Here is a 24,246-nt window from a genome sequence, read left to right as displayed (position 1 = left end):
CAGACATGGAGGGTGGGGGCTTCCCACACAACACCAGCAAGGTGTCCAAGAATTCATCTTAATTCACCTAAATTCTGACACTATCAACCTGGAAATAGCATCAGATTCCACAGAGTAAGGGTTCTGGCCTACAAGACTGCCCCTCACCTCCTTACTTCAGATGCCAGTCACAAGCCCAGGCTGTTAACCTGTACTTTTGACCAATTAACTATATATATCAGAGGTTCCCAGTACTTCCTCCTCAGGTTTGAGAGTAACTTGCTAGGGCAGCTCACAGAACTCAGAGAAACATTCTACTTACTGGATTACCAGTTTATTCTGAAAGGATTTAACTCAGAAGCAGATAAAAGAGACGCATAAGGCAAGGTATGGGGAAAGGGCGCTGGGCTTGCCTGCCTTCTCCAGTTGCACCACTCTCCCCGAAGCTCCCCATATTCCCCAACCCAGAAGCTCTCAGAACCCCATCCTTTTGTGTTTTTATGAAGGCTTTATTACATAGGTGTGGTTGATCAAATCATTGGCTTCTGGAGGTGGAGCTCAATCTCCAGCCCATCTCTCCTCCCTGGCAGTAGGGGGATGGGACTGAAAGTTCCAACCCTCTAATCCCAAGGTCGGTTCTGGCAGCCACATCCTTAGGTGCTTTCAAAAGTCACTCATTCACATAACAAAAGACACCTTGATCACTCTGAACACTTAGGAAATTCCAAGTGTTTTGGGAGCTGTGAACCAGGAACTGTGCATGAAGACCAAATACATACGAGATATATATTGTGGTCATCCCAATGACCAAATATATATATATTTTATAAATCACATTATCACAGCCACACACTGACAGTTGTGATAAGTGTTATCAGAAAAGAGAGTCACTAGAGACCCAAGCGGTGAAGAGAAAATCCAAATTAAAAACGGTATTTGATCCACAGAAGCACAGTGTTGGGTGTTTGCACAGTGCAAGCACTGGGTGTTATATGGAAACCGATTTGACAATAAATTTCATACTAAAAAAATAAAAAAATAAAAAACAAATAAAAATGGTATTTGAGGTCAGTTACCATGTAGCAGTCAAATAAATGATTTTATGAATCTTTTTTCTCCTTGAGGATATCTTTCTATTATGTTCCAGGACAATAAGCCATATTTATAATGTTGAGTCAGAATTAATAAGCAAAGGGTAACTATGTTTACTATTATTTTTTAATAAGACAAGGAAGTTTGCGATGCAGTTTAGAGATACTCCTATCCACTGTGCTTAAAATTGGGAAAAAAAAATTGACATTTGAGTAAGCTTTTTACTTATTATCTTACATAGAATGCTGTAGAATGAACATAGAAGGGGTCACTAGCGGCCCCTGGAAATACTGTGTACTGATCAGCATCAGGAGGGTTGCACGTCCTATTCCATGAATAATAAAATAATTATAACAGGCATTATTTAAATGTGTCAGGAACTGTGTTAAATCTTTTCATGCATTATAGTATTGAATCTTCTCAACCACCATTTGAGAAAATATTACCATCTCTGGTTTAAAGACGAGGGAGTTGAAGCATAGCAGATAAGTAATTTGCCCAACATTAAATAAGTGGTAGATCCCGGAAGCAATATGAGGTCTGAGTACCTCCATCCCGGTTTACTCTCTCAGTCTAAGTGTTTATGGTGATGAGAGATACCCTTTCTGAGGAAGAATGATATGATACCTTCTAACTTATTTTCAAAGAATTAGTGAGGATCCTCTCTTTTATTTCTTACTTATTTACATGACCCTTTCTCATGCTGTGGTAAACTCAATAATGGCACCCAAAGATACCCAGGTCCTAATGCCTGGAGCCTGTGAATGTCATTTTATTTGGCAAGAAGAACTTTGCAGATAGGATTAAGTTAAGGATCTTGAGTTGGGGGAGATTATCCTGGATAATATAATCACTTGTAAGTGGCAGACAAGGTTTGATGACAGGAGAGGAAAAAAGTAGTGTGAAAGCCAAAACCAGTGGGAGGAAAGGGCCACAAGCCAAGGAATAAGGACAGCCTCTAGAAGACTGAAAAGCCAAGGAAACAGTCTCCCCTAGAGAAGAAGGAACCAGCCCTGCAGACACGCTGATGTTAGCCCTGTAAGACACATGGTGGACTAATGGCCTCCAGATCTGTTAAGAAAATAAATTTCAGTTGTTTCAAGCCACTAAGTTTGTGCTACTTTATTACAGCAACCATAGAAATCTAATATACACCCTATATTACTGGCTTCATGGCTAATTTGCTTCCTACTTCGTCCTTGTGTTTTTCCTGTACTTTGTAATTATTTTATTACTAGCTTGAATTCAGCTATAAAGTGTGTGAATAACAGATATGTGAAAGCACTATTTCAGATCAAGTTGAAGGAAGAGTGTACAGAATTTAGCTAAGCTGCTCCATGGTATTGCTGCCTCAGCATCCAATTTGTTTGGCCTGCAGGGACCTTAAACTGACACTAGTCCCCTTGTGCAATCCAATGCTCTGGATAACAGCTGGAAGAGCCACAAGCAATTGAGTTCCTGATGTGACTTCCCTAACAACCCTTGTGATCAGCAGTCTCCCCTACCTCCCAGGGCCTTCCCCTGGTGCGCCCCTTAAACAAGACCCCCATGGAACTCACTAAAGCCTCACTTGTTTGGTTTGAATTGACCAATCTGGCCTTAGCCTGGGGACCCCAAAGCACTCCTCCCACAGACCCTAATAAAGGCATGTTGCCCCAGGTCCTATCGCTTTCTGTCTGCACCTTGCCTTGACCTCCCCCTGTGATCCCTCAGAGTGTGCTTTGTGCTTCTTCCAGGACCTGTCAGAAATACATGTATCTATTTCAGTTTCTCTTGTGGGCTACTGTTGAACCAAGACTCACCTTCTGGCACCCCGTGCTCCACTTAATGTTAATTTAACAAAGTCATAGCAAAGAGATATTTTGAGAGAATATTCTGTGGCTATCCCATATCCTATCCTTTCCTCTGGCCACAACAGAAAAGGGAAAGTGTTGCTAGGTATATGATGAAAGGAAATACTTCAGGATGAGGGATCAACCCACTTATAGAAAAATGTGGAGCAACAAGAGTCAAACTAATTAATCATGAGTCACATTTCTGACTAGAAATGGAATAAGTTTCCCCCGCTCCCACCACTCCTTATTTGAAAATTTTCAAACCTACAAGAAAGTTATAAAGACACCTCTATGCCCTTTACCTGGATTCACCAAATGCTGACATTTTGTTACATTTGTGCATGGCAGGTAAGTAGGTAGGTAGGTAGATAGATGATAGATAGATAGATAGATAGATCATTTGAAACTAAGTTACAGGAATCCTGACACCTTACCCCTACATACTCCTAACAATAAGGGTATTCTCCTATTCTCCTGCATAATCCCTATGTCATTATCACATTTAACAAAATGAACAATAATTCCATAACATCATCTAACATCTAATGCAAGTTACAATTTCCCTGATTGTTCTCAAATATATTTAGCTGTTTGTTTTCTGACCCCGGATAGAATCAAGGTTTACACATTGTACTTGGTAACGTCTCTTTGGTTTCTTGTAATCTGGAATAAATCCTCTACTGTTTTGTTTTTCATGACATGTTTTTCTTGTTTTGCCTGACCTTCCCTGCACTCGCTTGTAAATATCACAGGGGCAGGGATTTCGGTCCCTTTTGTTCATTGCTGTATCCTTAGCATTGAGAATGGTGCCTGACACATATTAAGACTTAGTAAATATTTGTTGAATAAGTAAATGAGCGAATGACTAAGTAATATAAGAGTATCATGAAAGGTGATTTAGAGGATGCCAAGAGGACCGAGAAGCTAGTCTGTTGTTCATATGTAACTCTTACCTCTGTGTTCCAGTTAGATGTGTTCCAGGCTGGAGCAACAAGCTCATTCTACAACTAAAATGGGAAAATATAAAATAATAAATGTAAGTAAAAAGTGAGTTAAAAAATGCCCAATTGAAAAAATTGGTCGAGAAAAAGAGTCATGATAATATGGACCTTAACAATAAAATAGCAAGAGACTTGAACTGAGTCTTGAGCACAGGATGATGTGACTCTAAAGAAGCTAAATTAGCCTTGGATTAATACAAAAAGAACAGAGGCCTTCAAGAGAAGGTGTTTGTTTCGCCCTATGCATTCCTTCTTCCATTCAAGAAGTATTTTTTTAAGTTTTACTTATTTATTTAAGTAATCTCTACAGCTAATGTGGGGCTTGAACTCAATGACCCCGAGATCAAGAGTCGCATGCTCCTCCAACTGAGCCAGCCAGGTGCCCTTCAACAAGTGTTTATTGAGTGCCTGCTGTATGCCAGGCACTAGTTTATAGGTTCCCGAAGGTCATCTGTTTTAACCATGCACTAATAGTGGGAAGACAGTTTCATTTTCAAGGGAAGGGAGGTAATTACCACAGAAATAAAACTATTGTGTTATTTGGAGACATTTTAATTGTATTGATTGACTTAAAAATTGCTTGTTTTCAGCCCATCGCTCTAATTAGAGAAATACATCTCTGAGGGGAAATGGCCTACCATTGGCATGAATGACCATGACAAAGTACAGTAATCCCTGCCTCTTTTTCCTGAAGGAACTTTCCCATGATTGTTTAGATCAGCCTGAGTAGGCTTCTGTGACACTTAACCACTGAGGGGAACAAAAGAGACTGTGCTGGATGAATTTTTTTAAAGCCCTAAGGGGTGAGTCTCGTTTGAGCAGCCAACATAAGACAGGATTTCATCTGTGAACTTTGTTTTCTTGTCCAACTCCAGTTTCCACAGGTTTCCGTCTTCCTTTGCTCGCCAGTCGAAAGGAAAAATACTCACATGATTATTAGAAATACTGGAGCAGTAAATTGTTTGAGGGACTTGAAACACCCTTTTTCCTCTCCCTTCAAAGCCTTAAATGATACTTGCTGTATTGAAGCTTACAGATCATTAAAAACAGGCCTGCCAGGATGATGTAATACATGTTTTAGTTTCAAAAAAAAAAAAAAAACCTCTACCACACTAATCTTTGAGTCATGAAGAATTTTTCTTTTCTAATTTTAGTATTTTGGGGGCATTCCAGCACCTTTTCATCGCCTACCATATACAAAACGCCCTTATATTCCGTGAGCCAAAAATGAAGCTGGTGTCACCTCTAACAACTATGAATTCCTAGCCCATTTCAAATATGTTCTTATTTGCTCACTTATTTCATTGTGGAGCTGCTCCCAAGGACTAGTGTCCTGGAAAAGCAGAAATAACACAGAAGAAGCGCAGTAGTTCTATGGGCATCGAGAGCACCATTACAAACCTGAATTTTTTTGCATCTTTGTGGCTTCAGTTGAGAGTAACTGTAGATTGGCAGAGACCGGGCTGTCTCCCAATTTGACCCTTGGTGAAGCTAAAATCTACAGGGGTGCCCTGGTAGCTCAGTCGGTTAAGCATCTGACCCTTGATTTTGGCTCAGGTCATGATCTCACAATTGTGAGATCAAGCTCCATGTCTCTCTCAAAAAAAAAATAAAATAAAATAAGGCTAAAAACTACTTAACAACTAAGGATAGCCTACTTCCTGTCACTTACCGGCAGGGAAACATAAAAGGGCCAGACTAACAAAAAAAGGAAATCACATTTGTTAAGTGCCTACAGTGAGGTAGGCATTGTGAAAGGCACTTTTTACTTATTTATTTTTATTTGTTTTTTTAATTATCTTTTTTATGAGAATTTTATTTTATTTTATTTTGTTAATTAATTAATTTATTTATTTATTTATTTATTTGACTTTACTTTACAGACATAATTTAGAGTATGAGTTGGGGGAGAGGGACAGAGGGAGGGAGAGAGAGAATCCCAAGCTGAGCGTGGAGCCTGACTCAGGTCTTGATCCCAGGACCCTACTTGGGATTCTCTCTCTCCCTCTGTCTCTGCCCCTCCCCCACTTTCGTGCACACACGTGCATGTTCTCTCTCTCTCTCTCTCTCTCTCTCTCTCTCTCTCTCAAAATAGATACACATTAAAAAATAAAAAAGAAGGGTGAAAGTACAAGAAGATATTTTGAGAGAGACCACATTCACATAATTTTTATTACAGTTTATTGTCATAATTATTTTATTTTATTATTTGTTAATTATTGTTGATCTCATACTATGCCTAATTTATAAATTAAACTTTACCATAGATATGTACGTATAGGAAAAAACATATATAGGGTTCAATACTATCCCTGGTTTCTGGCATCCACTGGGGGTCCTGGAATGTATCCTATGCAGATAAGGGGGTTACTACTGTATTGTCCCTATATAATAGACAGGAAAACTGAGGCTCATGACTAATTTGTTCAAGGACATACAATAGGTAGTGGAGAAGAAATTCTAAAACTGATTCTGTGTGGCTTCAAAGTTATACCCTTTCTACTACTTCTTCCTTCTTCTCTGACCAATCCTTCCCATTGTCTCTTGTTCCTCATCCTAAATGTTGTCATTGCCCAGTGTTCTATACTGGGCTCATTACTTTACTCACTACACATAGTTACTGAGCAGTCTTATCTCTTGACTTTCCCACTGCCTTAGGCAAATGACCTCTAAGTCTGTATTTTTAGCCCTGAATACCCCCGGAGCACCAGTCGCATACAGCCAGGGTCCTATCAGGCTCGTACATCTCTACTTGTATGTCTGACAGTCACTTCATTTCAACATGTCAGAAACAGAACTTCTCACCCTCATCCTTGGATCTGCGTCTCCTCTTGGGTTCCCCGCTCTATCATTCTAGACTCTATAGACTCATTCTAGACTCCTCCTTTCCTCTCTCCCTTCACATGTAGTCAGCTAAAAAGCCCCACTGAGGGGTGCCTGGGTGGCTCAGTTGGTTAAGTGTCTGACTTTGGCTCAGGTCATGATCTCACAGTTCCTGAATTCAAGCCCCGTGTCAGGCTGTGTGCTGACAGCTCGGAGCCTGGAGCCTGCTTTGGAGTCTGTGTCTCTCTCTCTCGCTCTCTGCCCCTCCCCCGTTCATTCTCTGTCTCTCTCTCTCTCTCTCTGTCTCTCTCTCTCTCTCAAAAATAAATAAACGTTAAAAAATTAAAAGTAAAATAAAAAATGAAAAGTCCCACTGATCCTACCTTCAGAATAGTTCTTGAATCTCTGACCTTTCCTTTTGATTCCCATTATCATCACCCCAGTTCTTACTTGAACCTTTACAGTCTCTCTTACCCATTTTACTCCCTTCAGAGTCCAGTGACCTATATACAAAGAAAATCTGACTGTGCCAATATTCTTCTTTTACTTAAAACCATTTAAAGGTACCCCCATCATCTACAAAATGAAGCATGTAAAGCTTTCTGCGACCTGATCTCTGCCTCCCTCTTCAGCCTCATTTCCAGCAACCCCTTGCCTTGAAATCTCTTCAGTTTTACTGAACTCAATTACAGTAGTTCCCCTCATCTCACATGTTGTTTCCCATCAGGATGCCTTTGTTTAGGCCCTGCCAGTAGCACTACCACCCCATCTTTTCACCCAGAAAAAACCCGACTTCAGTATTCATTACTGGTAGCACCTTCTCTAGAACACCTTCCCTCAGCAGTCCTCTACCTGCCCCTACCAAGTGGGCTAACCCTTGTCCTTTATGTTCTAAGCTCTCTGCCAGTACATTATCAACATGTTTTGAAATCAGTTGTTTGTCTTCTCCATTAAAGTTCTTTGGGCACAGAGACCATGCCTTATTGAATTTTGTAATCCTGGTGAATAACCCAATGCCTGACACAGGGAGGACTCTTACTAACTATTTAACTTTTTTTTCTCCCTCAGGAATAGAGTTTAGTGATTCTTCACTTACATATAACACCCAGTGTTCATCCCAACTAGTGTCTTCCTTAATGCCCCTCACCCCTTCACCCCTTCCCCTCACCCAACACCCCACCAGCAACCCTCAGTTTGTTTTCTGTATTTAGGAGGCTCTTATGGTTTGTCTTCCTCTCTGTTTTTATATTATTTTTGCTTCCCTTCCCTTATTTTCATCTGTTTTGTGTCTTAAATTCCATATATGAGTGAAATCATATGATATTTGTCTTTCTCTGACTGACTTATTGTGCTTAGTGTAAACACTCGAGTTCTATCCACATTGTTGCAAATGGCAAGGTTTCATTCTTTTTTGTCACCAAGTAATATTCCATTGAATATATATATCACATCTTCTGTATCCATTCATCCATAGATGGACATTTGGGCTTTTTCCATACTTCGGCTATTGTTGATAGTGCTGCTATAAACATTGGGGTGCATGTGCCCCCTTGAAACAGCACACCTGTATTCTCTGGATAAATACCTAGTAGTGCAATTGCTGGGTTGTAGGGTAGTTCTATTTTTCATTTTGTTAGGAACCTCCACACTGTATTCCAGAGTGGCTGCACCAGTTTGCATTCCCACCAGCAGTGCAAAAGAGATCCTCTTTCTCCACATCCTCACCAACATCTGTTGTTGCCTGAGTTGTTAATGTGTGCCATTCTGACTGGTGTGAGGTGGTATCTCACTGTGGTTTTGATTTGTATTTCCCTGATGATGAGTGATGTTGAGCATCTTTTCATGTGTCTGTCAGCCATCTGGATGTCTTCTTTGGAAGAGTGTCTATTCATGTCTTTTGCCCATTTCTTCACTGGATTCTTTGTTTCTTGGGTGTTGAGTTTGATATGTTCTTTATAGATTTTGGATACTAACCCTTTATCTGATATGTCATTTGCAAATATCTTCTATTCCATCGGTTGCCTTTTAGTTTTGCTGATTGTTTCCTTTGCTGTGCAGAAGCTTTTTGTCTTGATGATATTCCAGTAGTTCATTTTTGCTTTTGTTTCCCTTGCCTCTGGAGACATGTCAGGTAAGAAGTTGCTGTGGCTGAGGTCAGAGAGGTTATTGCCTATTTTCCCCTCTAGGATTTTGTTGGCTTCCTGTCTTACATTTAGGTCTTTCATCCATTTTGAGTTTATTTTTGTGTATGGTGTAAGAAAGTGGTCCAGGTTCATTCTTCTGCATGTCGCTGTCCAGTTTTCCTGATACCATTTGCTGAAGAGACTCTCTTTCTTCCATTGGATATTCTTTCCGGCTTTGTCAAAGATTAGTCGGCCATACTAACGGGTCTCTTTCTGGGTTCTCTATTCTGTTCCATTGATCTGTGTGTCTGTTCTTGTGCCAGTACCATACTGTCTTAATGATTACAGCTTTGAAATACAGCTTGAAGTCTGGGATTGTGATGCCTCCAGCTTTGATTTTCTTTTTCAGGATTGCTTTGGCAATTCGGGGTCTTTTCTGGTTCCATACAAATTTTGGGAGTGTTTGTTATAGCTCTGTGAAGAATGCTAGTGTTATTTTGATAGGATTGCACTATTTAACTTTAATTGAACAATAACATGTGATGTCTCAAAAATGCCTTCTATATTGGAGGCTCAAACCAGATCCTTCTCTAGGTAGATTAAATCTGGCAACTATTAAAATACAAGGACATCAACCACACAAAAAAGCAAACAACCTGATTAAAAAATGGGCAAAGTAACAGACACATGGAACGATGCTCAGCGTCACTCATCATCAGGGAAACACAAATCAAAGCCACACTGAGATGCCACCTCACACCAGTCAGAGTGGCCAAAATGTACAAATCAGGAAACTATAGATGCTGGCAAGGATGTGGAGAAACAGGAATCCTCTTGTACTACTGGTGGGGATGCAAACTAGTACAGCCGCTCTGGAAAACAGTATGGAGGTTCCTCAAAGAGTTAAAAATAGAACAACCCTATGACCCACCAATAGCACTGCTAGGAATTTACCCAAGGAATACAGGAGTGCCGATGCATAGGGGCACGTGTACCCCAATGTTTATAGCAGCACTTTCAACAATAGCCAAATTATCGAAAGACCCTAAATGTCCATTAACTGATGAATGGATAAAGAAGATGTGGTTTATATATACAATGGAATACTATTTGGCAATGAGAAAGAATGAAACCATGCCATTTGCAGCAACGTGGATGGAACTGGAAGGTATTATGCTGAGTGAAATAAGTCAGTCAGAGAAGGACAGATATCATATGTTTTCACTCATATGTGGATCTTGAGAAACTTAATAGAAGACCATGGGGGAGGGGAAGGGGGTTACAGAGAGGGAGGGAGGCAAACCATAAGAGACTCTTAAATACAAAGAACAAACTGAGGGTGGATGGGAGAGGTGGGGGAGAGGGGAAGATGGGTGACGGGCATTGAGGAGGGCACTTGTTGGGATGAGCACTGGGTATTGTACATAAACCAATTTGACAATAAGTTATATTTTAAAAAATGATCAAAGAACTTGAACAGACATTTCTCCTAAGAAAATATATAAATCATAGTCAGCCATGAATGAAATGAAAGGATGCAATGAAAGATGCTCAACATCACTAATCATTAGGGAAGTGCAAACCCAAACTACAATGAGATACCACCTCGCACACATACTAGGATGGCTCGTATTAAAAACAACAACAAGAGAAAGTAACAAGCATTGGCAAAGATGTGGATAAACAGGAATCCCGTGCACTGTTGGTGGGATTGTAAAATGGGCATGGATACTATGGGAAGGCGTATGGTGGTTCCTCAGAAAATTAAAAGTAGAATTACCATGTACTAAGTCAGTGATTCCATCTCTAGGTATATACTCAAAAGAACTAAAAGCAGAGTCTCAAAGAGATAGCTGCACACCCATGTTCGTGGCAACATTATTCACAATAGCTAAAATGTGCAAGCAACCCAAGTGTCTATCAGCGGATCAGTGGATAAGGAAACCGTGGTACACATATACAATGGAGTTTTATTCAGCCTTAAAAATGAAGGCAATTCTGATATATGCTACAACATGGATGAACCCTGTGGATATCACTGCTGAGTGAAAGAAGCCAGTAGCGAAAAGGCAGATATTATATGATTCCACTTATATGAGTTACTCAGAGTATCCATAATCATAAAGACAGAAAGTAGAATGGTGGTTGCCAGGGCCAGGGTGGGAATGGGAGTTAGTGTTTAATGGGTGTAGAGTTTCAGTTTTGCAAGATAATCCATCTGGAGATGGGTGGTGGTGATGGTTGCATGACAATATGAATGTACTTAATACTACTGAACTATATACTTAAAAATGGTTAAGATGGCTGGGGTGCCTGGGTGGCTCAGTCAGTTAAGCATCCAACTTCGGCTCAGGTCATGATCTCACGGTTCATGAGTTCGAGCCCTGCATTGGGCTGACAGCTCAAAGCCTGGAGCCTGCTTTGGATTCTGTGTCTCCCACTCTCTTTGTGCCTCCCCCACTCGGATTCTGTCTCTCTCTCTCTCTCTCTCTCTCAAAAATAAACATTAAAAAAATTGTTTTTAAGTGGTTAAGATGGTAAATTTTTTGTTATGTGTATTTTACCACAATAAAAAAATTGAAAAAAGCAAAAACAAAAGATAACACAGGACAGGGGAAGAAGTCTAAGAGTTAGTAAGCTTCTTGAATTGGCACCACGGTCCCCCCAGTACAGACAGTATCCAACCATGTTTTCATGAGCCTACCCTAGGACCCAATAATTCCCAAATAGCCAGTCTGGGGTATGGCCAGAGAACCTGTAACTTTAATAAGCACCTCAGGGTGCCTGGGTGACTCAGTCAGCTAAACCTCTGACTCTTGATTTCAGTTCAGGTCATGATCCCACAGTCATGAGATCAAGCCCCACATCAGGCTCCATGCTGAGCCTGGAGCCTGCTTAAGATTCTCTCCCTCGCTCTCTCCCTCTCTCTCAAATAAATAAATATATATATATATATATATATATATATATATATAAATTAATAAGCACCTCAAGTGATTCTGATGAACAGATAAATTTGGGAAACTGCATAGATTACATTATTATAAAGGAATGATTGACAAGCCCTTTATCTGGATATTTTTTAAAACAATACAGATCTAGGGGCACCTGGGTAGCTCAGCTGGTTAAGCATCCAACTCTGGATTTCGGCTCAGGTCGTGATCTCAACAGTTCATGAGACGGAGTCCCACATGGGGCTCTGTGCTCACAGCATGGAGCCTGCTTGGGATTCTTTCTTTCCCTTTTTCTGCCCCTCTCCCACCCACAAGCACGTGCATGCACTTGTGCTCTCTCTCAAAAAATAAACTTTAAAAAAAAGATCTCTTTTAAAAATCGTGGTCAAATATACATCATAAATTGATCTTTTTAATCACTGATAAATGTATAATTTAGTGACATTAAGTACATTTATAGTATGGTGCGACCATCACCACTGTCTGTTTGCAGAACTTTTTCATCATCCCATACTGAAACTGTACCTATTAAACAAGTCCCCATTTCTCCCTCCCCTACCCCTAGCCCCTGGTAACTTCTATTGTACTTTCTGTTTCAATGAATTTGCCTATTCTAGGTACCCCATAAAATTGGACTGATAATTGATTTTTAATGGAAGTTTAATTGCCTTCTTGCCTAGAGGCATGAGTCTGGGTGAAGGGAAGCAAACATTAATTGGGTGCCTTGACGTGACAAGCCAAGGTCACATTCAGATTTACTAGATTTATCTCAAGCAGTTTATAAACTTTGGTTTCATGGAATCATAGAGATTCCTTTTATCCTAATTACTTTTCACATGACCTATGTGTTTATTATAAAGTCTATTCATTCAAAATGGTTACTGATTAGTCAATATTCAATCTGATTTTCTCATAAAATTAATAAGCATCTTTTTGAAAATCCCATCTCAATTATATCATTCTAAGCTTTTTCTGCAATATCAAGACCCAGCAGAAAAGAAATAAGGAGACTACTATTAAAATCGTTCCCAAATGAGCACTGGGTGTTGTATGGAAACCAATTTGACAATAAATTTCATATATTGGAAAAAAAAAACAAAAAAAATAAAAATAAAAAAAATAAAATCATTCCCAAGTTAAAGAAAAATTAAGAGTTTCTGGTGTCTTTTATCTCCTTAAAGCCATCATAAATTTGAAATTTTAAATCATCTTATCCACAAGATTTAATACTTGACTGAGGCCCTTTTGGCTTCTTCTAGATGTCCCAGTAAAGAAGGAACTTCTTCAGTGCCCAGCATAACACTCTGGGGAAAAAGTCCCTTTATCTTGTCTGGAGTAGGCCATCAGATATCTATGCCCAGGAAAGACCCACCACTTGAAATACAGACAAAAGAGATGATTTTTTGTTTATTTTAACTGTATTTCTCAAACTTTTAAGGCCAACTATCTGTAACATAATCACCACCATCACTGACTGATAGCATGTCTGACCCATCAGTTATATAGTATGATAGCACCTAATGATGTGTTTTGTGCAAAATTATGAAACAAATAGTACTACCTGTTGCTTACTTAAACCTTGCATTGCAAAATTGTTTTTTCTGTCTGTTCCCCTGAGGTTGGACTACTGTACTATGTGTATTAGTCTGATAGGTCTTCCTACTCATTCCTGTTCTCCATTATAAGAAAAAAGAAGTATTCTAGCTTTTAGTTCTCAAACCTCCAGGGGCTCTTCTGATAACCTACATCTATCACTGTTCTCAGTTGACTGCTGGATTCTCTACCACTCCTTGTCACAAATCTACTTTGTAACTTTCAGCACATTATCCTCACCAGCTTTCCACACTCCTGTTCATTAAGCATAAAACCAGGATAATAAGACCACCTCCGGAAAAAAGGATTAGTGAGTCAGTGGGTCTGTTTCCTTACTTCTATCTGGATGGGAAAATACCTTCTTATTCTTCCTTCTGAATCCTCCCTTTTGGTCCCTGGCCCAAATGAAGAATTGCTCTCCTTGACAGCATCTAGAGCTGCCAAGACGAACTTTACCACACTGCCTTTGAAGTGCTGGGGCAAAGCTTTTACCAGGGTGCTTAGAGGACCTGGCACCCTGGAGAATCCCCACCCACACCCTCTTTGGGAGGTTCTTTTCCTAAAGTTGTATTCAGACTTACATCAATGTGCAGAGGAGACATCCTTCCTACAAAAAGCTTGTTTTTCCTCCCACAGCTGTGGGGAAAGTGGTGAAGGGGAAGTGGGAACTGGGTATAATATTGGCAAATGTTTTGAGCACTTCAGATAAAAATGTTTGATAAGTACAGTCTTGTTTTCATTGCTTTATACTGCTCGTTGGAGAATGTGTTTTCTTTGGTCACCTGCCAATGAAAAAGATTAGTCTTTTCCTGAATCTAGGATTTTTTCTTTAACTAGTTCTGTTGGTAGAACAAGATAGACAAATGCTGACATTAACAAATCAAGATTGGACCATGGCGATGCTCATGTCTCCTCACTGCCCATTCCAATTCACTGACAGCTGCTGTAAACTGTAGGCTCAGTGGTTTCGGTGGGGCTCGCTTTCTTGCCTCACCTAGTCCAAGTTGGAGTATTTTCAGTGTAATTCCCTTGCTATGATGTCCAAGACTTTAAATGATTTGCCCCACCCCCTATTTGTTCCTGTTTTATGGCATCCAGTAGGAAATGGTTTTTCTTTCTTTTTTTTCTTAAGGAATGTTATCTTTTTTTATTTTTAATGTTTATTTATTTTTGAGAGAGACATGGCATGAGCAGGGGAGGGGCAGAAAGAGAGGGAGACACAGAATCTGAAGCAGGCTCCAGTCTCCGAACTGTCAGCACAGAGCCTGATGGCCCAGTGTGGGGCTTGAACTCATGAACCGTGAGATCATGACCTGAGCCGAAGTCGGACACTTAACTGACTGAGCCACTCAGGCGCCCCTAAGTTTATTTATTTTGAGAGAGAACACAAGAGCAGGGGAGGGGCAGAGAGAGAGGAGAGGGAGAGAATCCCAAACAGGCTCCATGCTGACAGCACAAACCCATGACCTTGAGATCATGACAGGAGCCGAAATCAAGAGTCTGATGCTTAACCAATTGAGCCACCCAGGTGCCCCAGGAAATGGTTTTTCATTTAACTGCCTCTTCTGTAACACAAAGTCAATTTTTAGATTTCCATACCTAGTTTCTGTTTTAGTCCAGGATAGTTATAGTTGCATTTTCTTTGAGACAAACTGTGAAGTCTTCTTTGTTTTTCGTTTGTTTGTTTGTTTGTTTGTTTGTTTGTTTGTTTGTTTTTGCCCTCTCTCAAATAAATTTGTTCTCAGTTTTGTTCCTGGTTTACAGCAAAAGAAGGACTAGCATAACATTTCTGTATCAGAAGCTAGTTGAGCTAAACATATATACTTTGATCTTTGCTTTAATGTGTTTGTGTTGATCTAGGGTGTATTTTTTGGCTCTGAACATTCTGAATTAAAGTTAAAGCCTTTAACCCTTAATGAGCTCCTCTCCATCTCTTCAAACAAAAAAAGGAAACTAACTTCTATTGCAGTGTGAAGGACTGAGGTCACACATGAGGAAAATTTATTAGAGATGATGTTATTTAATGTCATACTGGGTTCCTAAGCAATATTGCAGAATAGTCTTCTTTGGAGTTCTTTGTTTCATTTTTAGAAGAATGGAGTCTGGTTATGAGGAATAGATTACATACAGATCTACTTGAAGGCATGAGATAGACAAGTTATCTCTTGAAGTCTCTTACTGTTTAGAACAAATAAGTTTATTTTGTTCTGTGGGAATTTTAACACTAGCTTAATTGGGAAAATTAAATGAGCCCGAAGCCAGTTTACAGAGAAGAGCCCTGTAGGTAATATTTTTTATTTGGTTTGCCAGACGCTAATTCCCACTCGCTTAGTGTGAGTTTCAAGTATAGATAGTTCTAAGATGTGGTCACTTTCCATGATTGCTAAATAAAATATGAATTCCTCATGTTACTTGAAGACCTATTTGTGGGAGGTCTGGATTTGGGTCTTTGTATCTTCTGAGGAGTGCATCATGGTTTAATACATCTCATTTGAGCCCTGCAAAGATGGTGGTATTCATCTTAGAAAAGAAAAACCTTGTGTACTCCCCAATATGGTGTCCTATGCTGCCTAAGCCATTTACTTGTGAAAACAGGAACCTTTAGGACAATAGCCTGAGGTCACTTCATTTCTCCTGCTTAGTCAGTTCTTCTCTGTTTGCGCCTTCTTTTGCTTTTCCGCTGTCAGATGGAGACAGTGGCAGGCAGAGGCAGAACAACCTTTATAAACATTTCTCCAGCAGGGTACGAAGATCCTAGATTAAAGCAGGAACCAAAAGACATGGGGTCTAGAAATCCTCAGAGTGACCTTGTGTGACAGCTAAGATATCTATATGAAGAAACTTCAGTCCCTGTGACCTAAATTAAGCTACTGAACCGCTCATGTCCTCGGCTCTCTGCTTGTAAAAGGGGAATAGCAATACCAATCACTATCTTCCTCTGGAGTTTAGGAGAAATTTAATGAGATAATGAACTTAATTCTACTCTTACAAGGGAATGTATTGTTGACTTTTAGGAGAGTGAACTTTTTGGGGGTCCCTAAGGGACCTGGCAATCTATTACCTCTTCCCACACTCAAATAGAACTATTGTAAAAAGCCAATCCACTGCCAAAAAGGAAGCCCTTTATTCTGTGGATAGATCAGGTCCAGTGTGAAAAAAAGGATTTTGATCTCTTCTTTGGAAGAACTATCACTTAGATAGACACAAAAATGTCCTTTTTTCTCATTTTCTTTTTTTAAAATCAGAACAGAGGTGTAATTGTGTTTGATGGTTCACTTTGGGAGAATGTTAGGTTCAATCCCAGAACACATGAAATCAGATGATGTACTTTTATTTATTTTTAATGTTTATTTATTTTTGAGAGAGACAGAGTGTGAGTGGGGGAGGGGCAGAGAGAGAGGGAGACAGAATCTGAAGCAGGCTCTAGGCTCCGAACTGTCAGCACAGAGCTGGACGCAGGGCTCAAACTCTTGAGTGGTGAGATCATGACCTGAGCCAAAGTTGGACACTTAACCAACTGAGCCACCTAGGTGCCCCTAGATGATGTACTTTTATTTATTTTACTTTATTTTTTTTATTTATTTTTTTATTAGATGATGTACTTTTAAAAGTCTCTAGAACATGCATTCTCAGTGGGAGCAATATTGCCCCCAAGGGGTTCTTTGAGAGGAAATCTCATGAGGGGTGGACAGTTGGGAAAAAATATCTATGAAGGCTGGTGGGGCAGGGGAGAGGGGGGAAATGGAGGGGAAAAAAAAGGTTGAGAAACACTGCTGCCATTAATTACCCTTCCAGACATGTTTGTTCCTAAACATAGGTGAGCTGCAGATTGTCAGGTTGAATACAGATTGCTATTGATTCCTTCAGTCCAACAGCAACTGAGTTCATAGAGAACTTGAAAGAGCTGAAATTTATACCCTAAGGGGTAATGATCTCAGACAAACAACTCAAACATAAAATCTACCTGTTAGAACCAATACTTTGTACTTAAAGAAATGTGGTTAAATCTTCAGGGTAAGAGATTCCTTTTTTTCTCCTGCTTCTTTAGAAAGGCACATCAAGGGTAGGAATGATCTTCAAAGTACTTCATTGAAAAAGCCAGACTGGGAGAAAGGAGAGGGTGTGGACCCCACAGGCAGGAAGGGAAGAATTATCTAAATAGTAATGTAAAGTGCAAAGCAAGCGGTGAAGATAAGAAATGCAATGGGAATTGGCATTTACATATTTAAGAAATTTTAAGTTTGATGTTGCTGCTGATATTAATAAGCATTTATATATCCAAAATATGTTTGCCTCCAGCCCCTCACATGTCATATAGTCCTTTCATACCTTTTGAATGGGTGGGACAACCCAAAATTGACTTGCTGTGTACTGTGAAATTTTCCATTAAGCTCAGCAGCCCTGAAATGATAGAATGGCCATAGTTTAAGAAAAATATTTTCCCGCAGCCTCTGACTCTTCTTTGCTTAATCATCCTATTCTTTGATAGACATAACCATGACTTAGGGGAAAGAGAAACAGTGACTATTCCTCCCTGCTTACCCATTTCCCAGTGACGCTCTGGACAATGAGCTTTACTCTTTGTCCAAGCCAAGCATTGCTAAGCATTAGTTGCTGTGGCATTTAACCGCCTTACAGAAATCTACCCCAACCCCCTGTTTATTGATTTCTTAAGATCATAGAAGAAAATTAAATGAGTTGGAGAGAGGCCTTCAAGTCCCCTGACACCCATGGGGCCCACTCGTCTCCACCCCCCCACCCCAATTCTAAAATGGAACATATTGCTCCTTTCATAGTTCCGCAGAGCCCCGCCCTTCAGCTTCTCTTTGTTACCCCCTGGGTGGGTGTAACCAAACCTCAGTCACACCGTGGCCCCAGCAGCTGGGCTTCTCTCTCCCCCATCACATTGCAGACATTCTTTTCACATCATTTTGTCCCCTCTGCTGCATTCCCTCCATTTGGCATCATTCCCTCTGTGCAAACTTCTGTTTCAAGGGACAGGAGTTTGCCAAGGAGATGCTGGCAGAGAGGGTCCAGTTCTCTCCTTTCTATCTGAAGAGCCCAGTGTCATCCATTAGCATATGAGAAGAATGGTTGTAAATAAACATCAAATGAGGTTAACGAGCTGCAGCTCATCAATATTAATGAAGTCCAACTCACAGCCTTGGAGGGAGGTACTGATGGCTCTAATCACAAGAACGGGTTTCCTAAGGCCCCAGTTACAGGGCAAGAAGGGTTAGATTCAGCCTGTTGGAATGTTTGTCATTTTCCAACCCCAGGAATGCTACAGAGAAGGACCGTCTGATACCAGATCTGTGTTTGCAAGGCCTCTCTTGTGTTCACATCACATCTGTTTGTCTCAACAGGTGGGAGCCTAGAGGAAGAAGGCTATATCTGCTAAGCCAGACTCGGGTGGGAGTGGGAAAACTCCAGGTCAATCTGCATGCAGCTCCCAAGTCAAAACTCAGGTCCCCAGGGGCGCCTGGGTGGCTCGGTCGGTTAAGCGTCCGACTTCGGCTCAGGTCATGATCTCACGGTCTGTGAGTTCGAGCCCCACGTCAGGCTCTGTGCTGACCGCTCAGAGCCTGGAGCCTGTTTCAGATTCTGTGTCTCCCTCTCTCTCTGCCCCTCCCCTGTTCATGCTCTGTCTCTCTCTGTCTCAAAAATAAATAAACATTAAAAAAAAAAAAAAAACAAAAAAAAAAACTCAGGTCCCCAGAGTACTAGGATTTGCTCTCTCATTGCCTTTCCTCAGTAATCCCGTGGAACTCAAACTCTTGTTGCCAGTGCACTGAGGAAAGATCTGGGATCTTCTAAGCCCTGCCTGAAAAAGAGATGAAAAAGCTCCCATTTTGTGTAGCTCATGTGCCAACCGCCCATCAGGTCCCCCCACAGAGCCACACTTGAGTCCCGTGCCTGTTTTTGGAAGATTCGAAGGGTAGTAAGTACAGCTATCATCTCTTGGACACTTACTTTTCCCAGGTGCACTAAACATTTCTGATACTGTTGTATAATCCTCTCACTAATCCCGTGAGGGTGAATCCACTTCACAGGTGAGGAAGTTGAAGCTCCTTGATTTTATGTAACATGTCTAGGATCACACAGGTAGCAAGTAACAGGCCTCCGTCTGACTGACTGCAAGGCCTGTACTCTTAATCGCCACATTCTATGGCATCCCAGACTCACTCATGCCAAGTATGTGAGCCTTTGTGCTGTTCCTTTGCTTTTGTAAGATGCGTGCCCTTTCTTCTGCAGTTCAAGAGACCAAACACAAAGTAGTTCTCTGAAAGTAGAATTGGAGGACTTTACTATTAAATTTTTGAAATTATTTTCAGAAAGGAAACTGCCACTAGATGAGGTTTGTGGTTGTTATTGTGGGGTTTTTTTTGGTCTATAAATTTGGGGTCAGTGGGATATGTGCTCTGAGATTTTGTGTGTGTTTGGTAGCAGTGATACTGATTGTCCACCTCGTCAAGCCAGTTCCTTTTATGGTTAAGCACACACCTCGTGCTCGGTCAGTGACTGCAACACAAAGAAACTGCCTGGCTCCCATGGCTGATTTGAACCTATGATCCTAGCCTCGATCACACAGTTTCAACACTTGAAACTTATTACTTAAAGTTCATACTGTCAGCTCCTTATCTGTGATTTCATTGGGGGCCAGAAGGAGAACCTGATGCTTCACCCAATGGTCGTTACCACAGAAGTTACACCTGATTGTTTATTTAAAGAACTAACTCATAGTGAAAGCATCTGAGAGTGGAACAGTCACTCATCTTTCTTCTCCTTTCCTCCTTGAAAACTTAGGGACCTTACTTGGTAATTTTCACTTAGGCAAAACGCCCAGGAATGTTTCCACAGAATGGCACCCAAAGCCCACCCATGCAGGAGCCCTTCCTGCCACCAAGGTAACCAAGACTGGGAAGCAATTGAAACTGGGCCTTCCTTTCCCAGGCCTGTGGCTGTCAACTTGGCTCAGAAAGAGGCAGACTGATGACTTTGTCTCCTCACCCAGTCACACTACCACACAGTTCTCATTTGAGCCTGAAGTCACATGGGTATGCTGCTGTGGCCAAACAAGGGTGCGCTGTTTCCAGTTCTTTGCCCCCTGGGCTCGGCCTGGGCATCCTTCGTTGAAATCATCAGGGCCCCCAAACCCTGAAGCCTTTCCAGGGACAAATTGCATGCAGTGGTGGAGAGGAAGAGCTGAGCGGTGCAGTGGAGCCGCGGCTGGTGTGCAGTTGGGATGTTTGCGAGAGCCAAGGGGTTAGTTCATTGCTGCTTTGTATACCCAGGCACACCAGAAAACTCAGATTAATAGGCTGTTTATTCTTCAGCATGTTCCTTGAATCAAAGGCTCTGGATGGTATTATTAAAGAGTGTTTGTGAGAGCGCCCTGGAACACTCCTTCTGGGCTCCGCTCACTGAAGAGGAACGATTGAGTCCTTTCATTTCCTGGGCAGCATCCCTCATGCCCAGTGCTCACTGTAGTATAAAGGTCTGCAGGACCTTTGTTAGAAACAGGATCTTTTGTTCTGTCTTTTTGAGGTCCCATTACCTACAGCACCTTCGTCTGTTAGAGCCTAATTATTGAATGTTCTAGTCTTTGAGCTGCCTGAACCTAATGAACATGGTCCCCTGTATCTCAGGGAGGTTTTTTGTTCTTGTTGTTGTTGTTGTTGTTGTTGGTTGGTTGGTTTGGGGTTTGGGGGATTTTGTTTGGTTTTGGTTTTGGTTTTGTTTCTGTTGGCTCTGTTTGGTACCAGTTCTCTGGGCAGTACTGTCCTCTTTTTTTGTTGTTGTTTTTTTTTGTTTTTTCATGGCTGTTTAAAGGAATTTTGCCAGGAAAGAAGAAAACATCCACCTGAACCCTATTCTGTGAAGCAAAGGAAGATTTTTTTTTTCTGGCCCTCAGAAGATTCCCCTACAACATAACGAAATTTCTTCAAATCTTAGAATTGAAATTTATGGAATTAGGAGAAACTGACTTCCTCCACTACCACTCTCTGCAGGAAAGATTTATGTTGGAGTAGGTCAAAACATTAGGAGGGAACCTGCTTCTCTACCGCCCCTCCCAACCCGCTTTCCACAGCAGCATGCCATCATGTGAGTGACCTCTGTCCCCTGCTCCCTCTGGCAGTTACACTTTATCTGTGGCCTGGAATATATTGTACTTCAGGCCTTCCACAACTTCTGTGGGCAGACGCACACACACACAACACAACCACACCCCTTGTGGGCATGCCTTTACACAGAGGCAGCCAGCATATTGCAAAGGTGCTCGAAGCTCACTAATCACCATAGACAGTGCGACACTCAGCACATTAAGGGCGCCTGTATATATATATATATATATATATATATATATATATATATATATATGTATATGTATCATACAAATCCAGGACAAATCATAAGCAATAGCTTTGAATCTGGCAAACCTCTTAATTACCACAGCCAGAGGCCAGAAAATGAAATTGGGGTCGTATATCTGGGGTTAGAACTCTAGAAACCATCTGGCATCCCGTAGCCCCAAGTTTCCCCACGGAGGTACACCTTGGAGCAATGGGAGACCTCTCATCCAGAAAATGCTGTCCCCTCACTTCCCTCCAAAACCAGCACAGCTGTGTGGTGAGGCCTATTTGCCATATATACACTGAGACCAAGATCTATATACACACCCTGGCGTTCCGCCTGAATCCATCCACGAAGTCCATCTGTTTATCCAGTTCCAAATCCCAGAAGGCAGTCACCAAAAAGTAAATAGTGAGAAGGGACAGGTTTTTTTCTTTCTTTCTAGATAAACATGTTCCAATGAACAAAACAGATTTTGCAAACACATTCCATCTAGTAAATCTTACCTAACAGCTGTGTGAGAAGCGCTTGGAGGAGAGAAGGATGAGGCGTGGGGAATCTCAGGACTTGGTTAAGAGAATTAGAAAGAAAAAGTTCAGAAGTCCATAAGGCAGGGCGGTTCAGGACTATCCACTTCTTGTTAAATGGAAATTTGCTTCTTTCCTTCATTCTGTCCCCTCGTCACTAACCGGGGATCTGTGGTGGGCTTGCCAGAGATCGAGATCCGGCTGCAAATACCAGCTTCTTCAACTGAAAAACCAACCCATCGAAACTTTATCTCTAGGAGACATGGCCTGCGTTTCTGACGGCACCTTCTTCCTCTCCCACTGACCCTGCTCTCCACTTCAGCTGTAATGCCCCTCTGGAGTCAGAGACGGAGTCTGGGCCTTGCGCTGCCCATCTGGCCCATGTCTACTTCACGTCTCCCCTTTTGGCTAGGAAAACGAGGACCTGAGCATAGATCAAGAACTTGGATCCTGAAGAACAGGGCCAAGCACGAGAAATTGACCTTTTGCCTCAGAGGCGGCTGGATATTTGTGTGTCTCTGTTCAATGTCGAATTGGCTCACTGTACCACTCAGGAGTTGTTTTTAAGAAATGTCCTCCTCACTCCTCATTTGCGGGTCAGATGCTTTGGATAATCCAGTGGAATTCTCTCTGCTTCGCTGCTGGTTGCTGCCAGACACAGAGTGCTAAATCCTGTCACTTGGTGACTTGGAATGACGTTGTGTGAAACAGCGCTGTGATTTGGCCGTCCTGCACTCGTTCACCAGGACTGCTCTGCCAATTAGCCATGGTAGTGAGACTCGGCATTACGGGGGTGGGGGAGCGGTTTCTGCAGCCCTCACCTTATCTTGACCCTGGGATCAAAGTACCTGCGTATTCTCGCACCTTCCCCCAGTGCCGGTATGTTTCTCTAGCAGTCGGTGCACCTTGGAATCCTGTTCCGTTCAATATTTATTACTCCTTTCCCAGGCCTCAGAGAGCAATTTCTTCAGCAGATTGTAACATGCCAGTGACAGAGAAACTGCATTTGTGTGCAGAATAGGGAAGTGGCAAGCAGAACATTCTTGCTGCCAGGTCCCACCTCCTGGTCTGCCTTTGCTGGATTGCATGCCTGACTCCTTCTCCTCTGGGTTAGGTCTCAGCTCAAGTGCCAGCTTCTAAAAGAGGTTATCTGTGACCACCCCATCTAACGTCCCACCCTCAGTCATTCCTTATCACACCACGCTGTGTTACACATGTCATTGCCTCTATCGCTTTCTTTTTTTTTTTTTTTTTAATTTTTTAATCTTTATTTTTGAAAGAGACAGAGAAAGACAGAGTGTGAGTCAGGGAGAGGCAGAGACAGAGGGAGACACAGAATCTGAAGCAGGCTCCAGGCTCTGAGCTGTCAGCGCAGAGCCCGATGTAGGGCTCGAACTCACTAACTGTGAGATTATGACTTGGGCTGAAGTCAGGTGCTTACCGACTGCCTCTATCACTTTCTACAAGCATTTTTACCCGGCACCCCTGCCTTTATCACTTTCTACAAGCATTTTATTTATTTGTCCCCTTGTTTACTGTCTACCTCTCCACCCACACATGTACTAGAATGTAAGTTCCCTGAAAATAGGGATTTTTGTCTATCTCATCTGTTGCTATTCCCCCAGACCCTAGCATGGCCTCTGGGACACAGTTGGCACTTAATATTTATTAGCAAAATAAACAGGTAAGAATGTAGCCATTAAGAACTCCCAAAGTTGGGGCGCCTGGGTGGCTCAGTCGGTTAAGCGTCCGACTTCGTCTCGGGTCATGATCTCGCGGTTTGTGAGTTCGAGCCCCACGTCGGGCTCTGTGCTGACAGCTCAGAGCCAGGATACTGTTTCGGATTCTGTGTCTCCCCCTCTCCCTCTGCCCCTCCCCTGCTCACGCTGTCTCTCTTTCAATAATAAATAAACGTTAAAAAAAAATTTTTAAAAAAGAACTCCCAAGGTTAATAAGTGGTTGCT

The 24,246-nt window shown here is 41.6% G+C and overlaps 1 protein-coding gene and 1 long non-coding RNA gene across 5 annotated transcripts in view; one reads left to right on the top strand and one right to left on the bottom strand.

Annotated features, from left to right (window-relative positions):
- CSTPP1 (centriolar satellite-associated tubulin polyglutamylase complex regulator 1) overlaps positions 1–24,246 on the top strand; it is a 196,918-nt gene that overhangs the window by 126,905 nt on the left and 45,767 nt on the right. The window lies entirely within an intron of this gene.
- Positions 3,860–23,396, bottom strand: LOC132661721 (uncharacterized). The gene is made up of 3 exons (XR_009602385.3): positions 22,262–23,396; positions 17,730–17,801; positions 3,860–3,913 (listed from the first exon to the last, which is right to left on the bottom strand). It is a non-coding gene; the product is annotated as an uncharacterized LOC132661721 (long non-coding RNA).

Source organism: Panthera onca, chromosome D1, assembly GCF_046562875.1.
Source record: "Panthera onca isolate mPanOnc1 chromosome D1, mPanOnc1 haplotype 2, whole genome shotgun sequence".
Classification (NCBI taxonomy): Eukaryota; Metazoa; Chordata; class Mammalia; order Carnivora; family Felidae; genus Panthera; species Panthera onca.
This window is presented reverse-complemented; position numbering and strand designations above follow the sequence as displayed.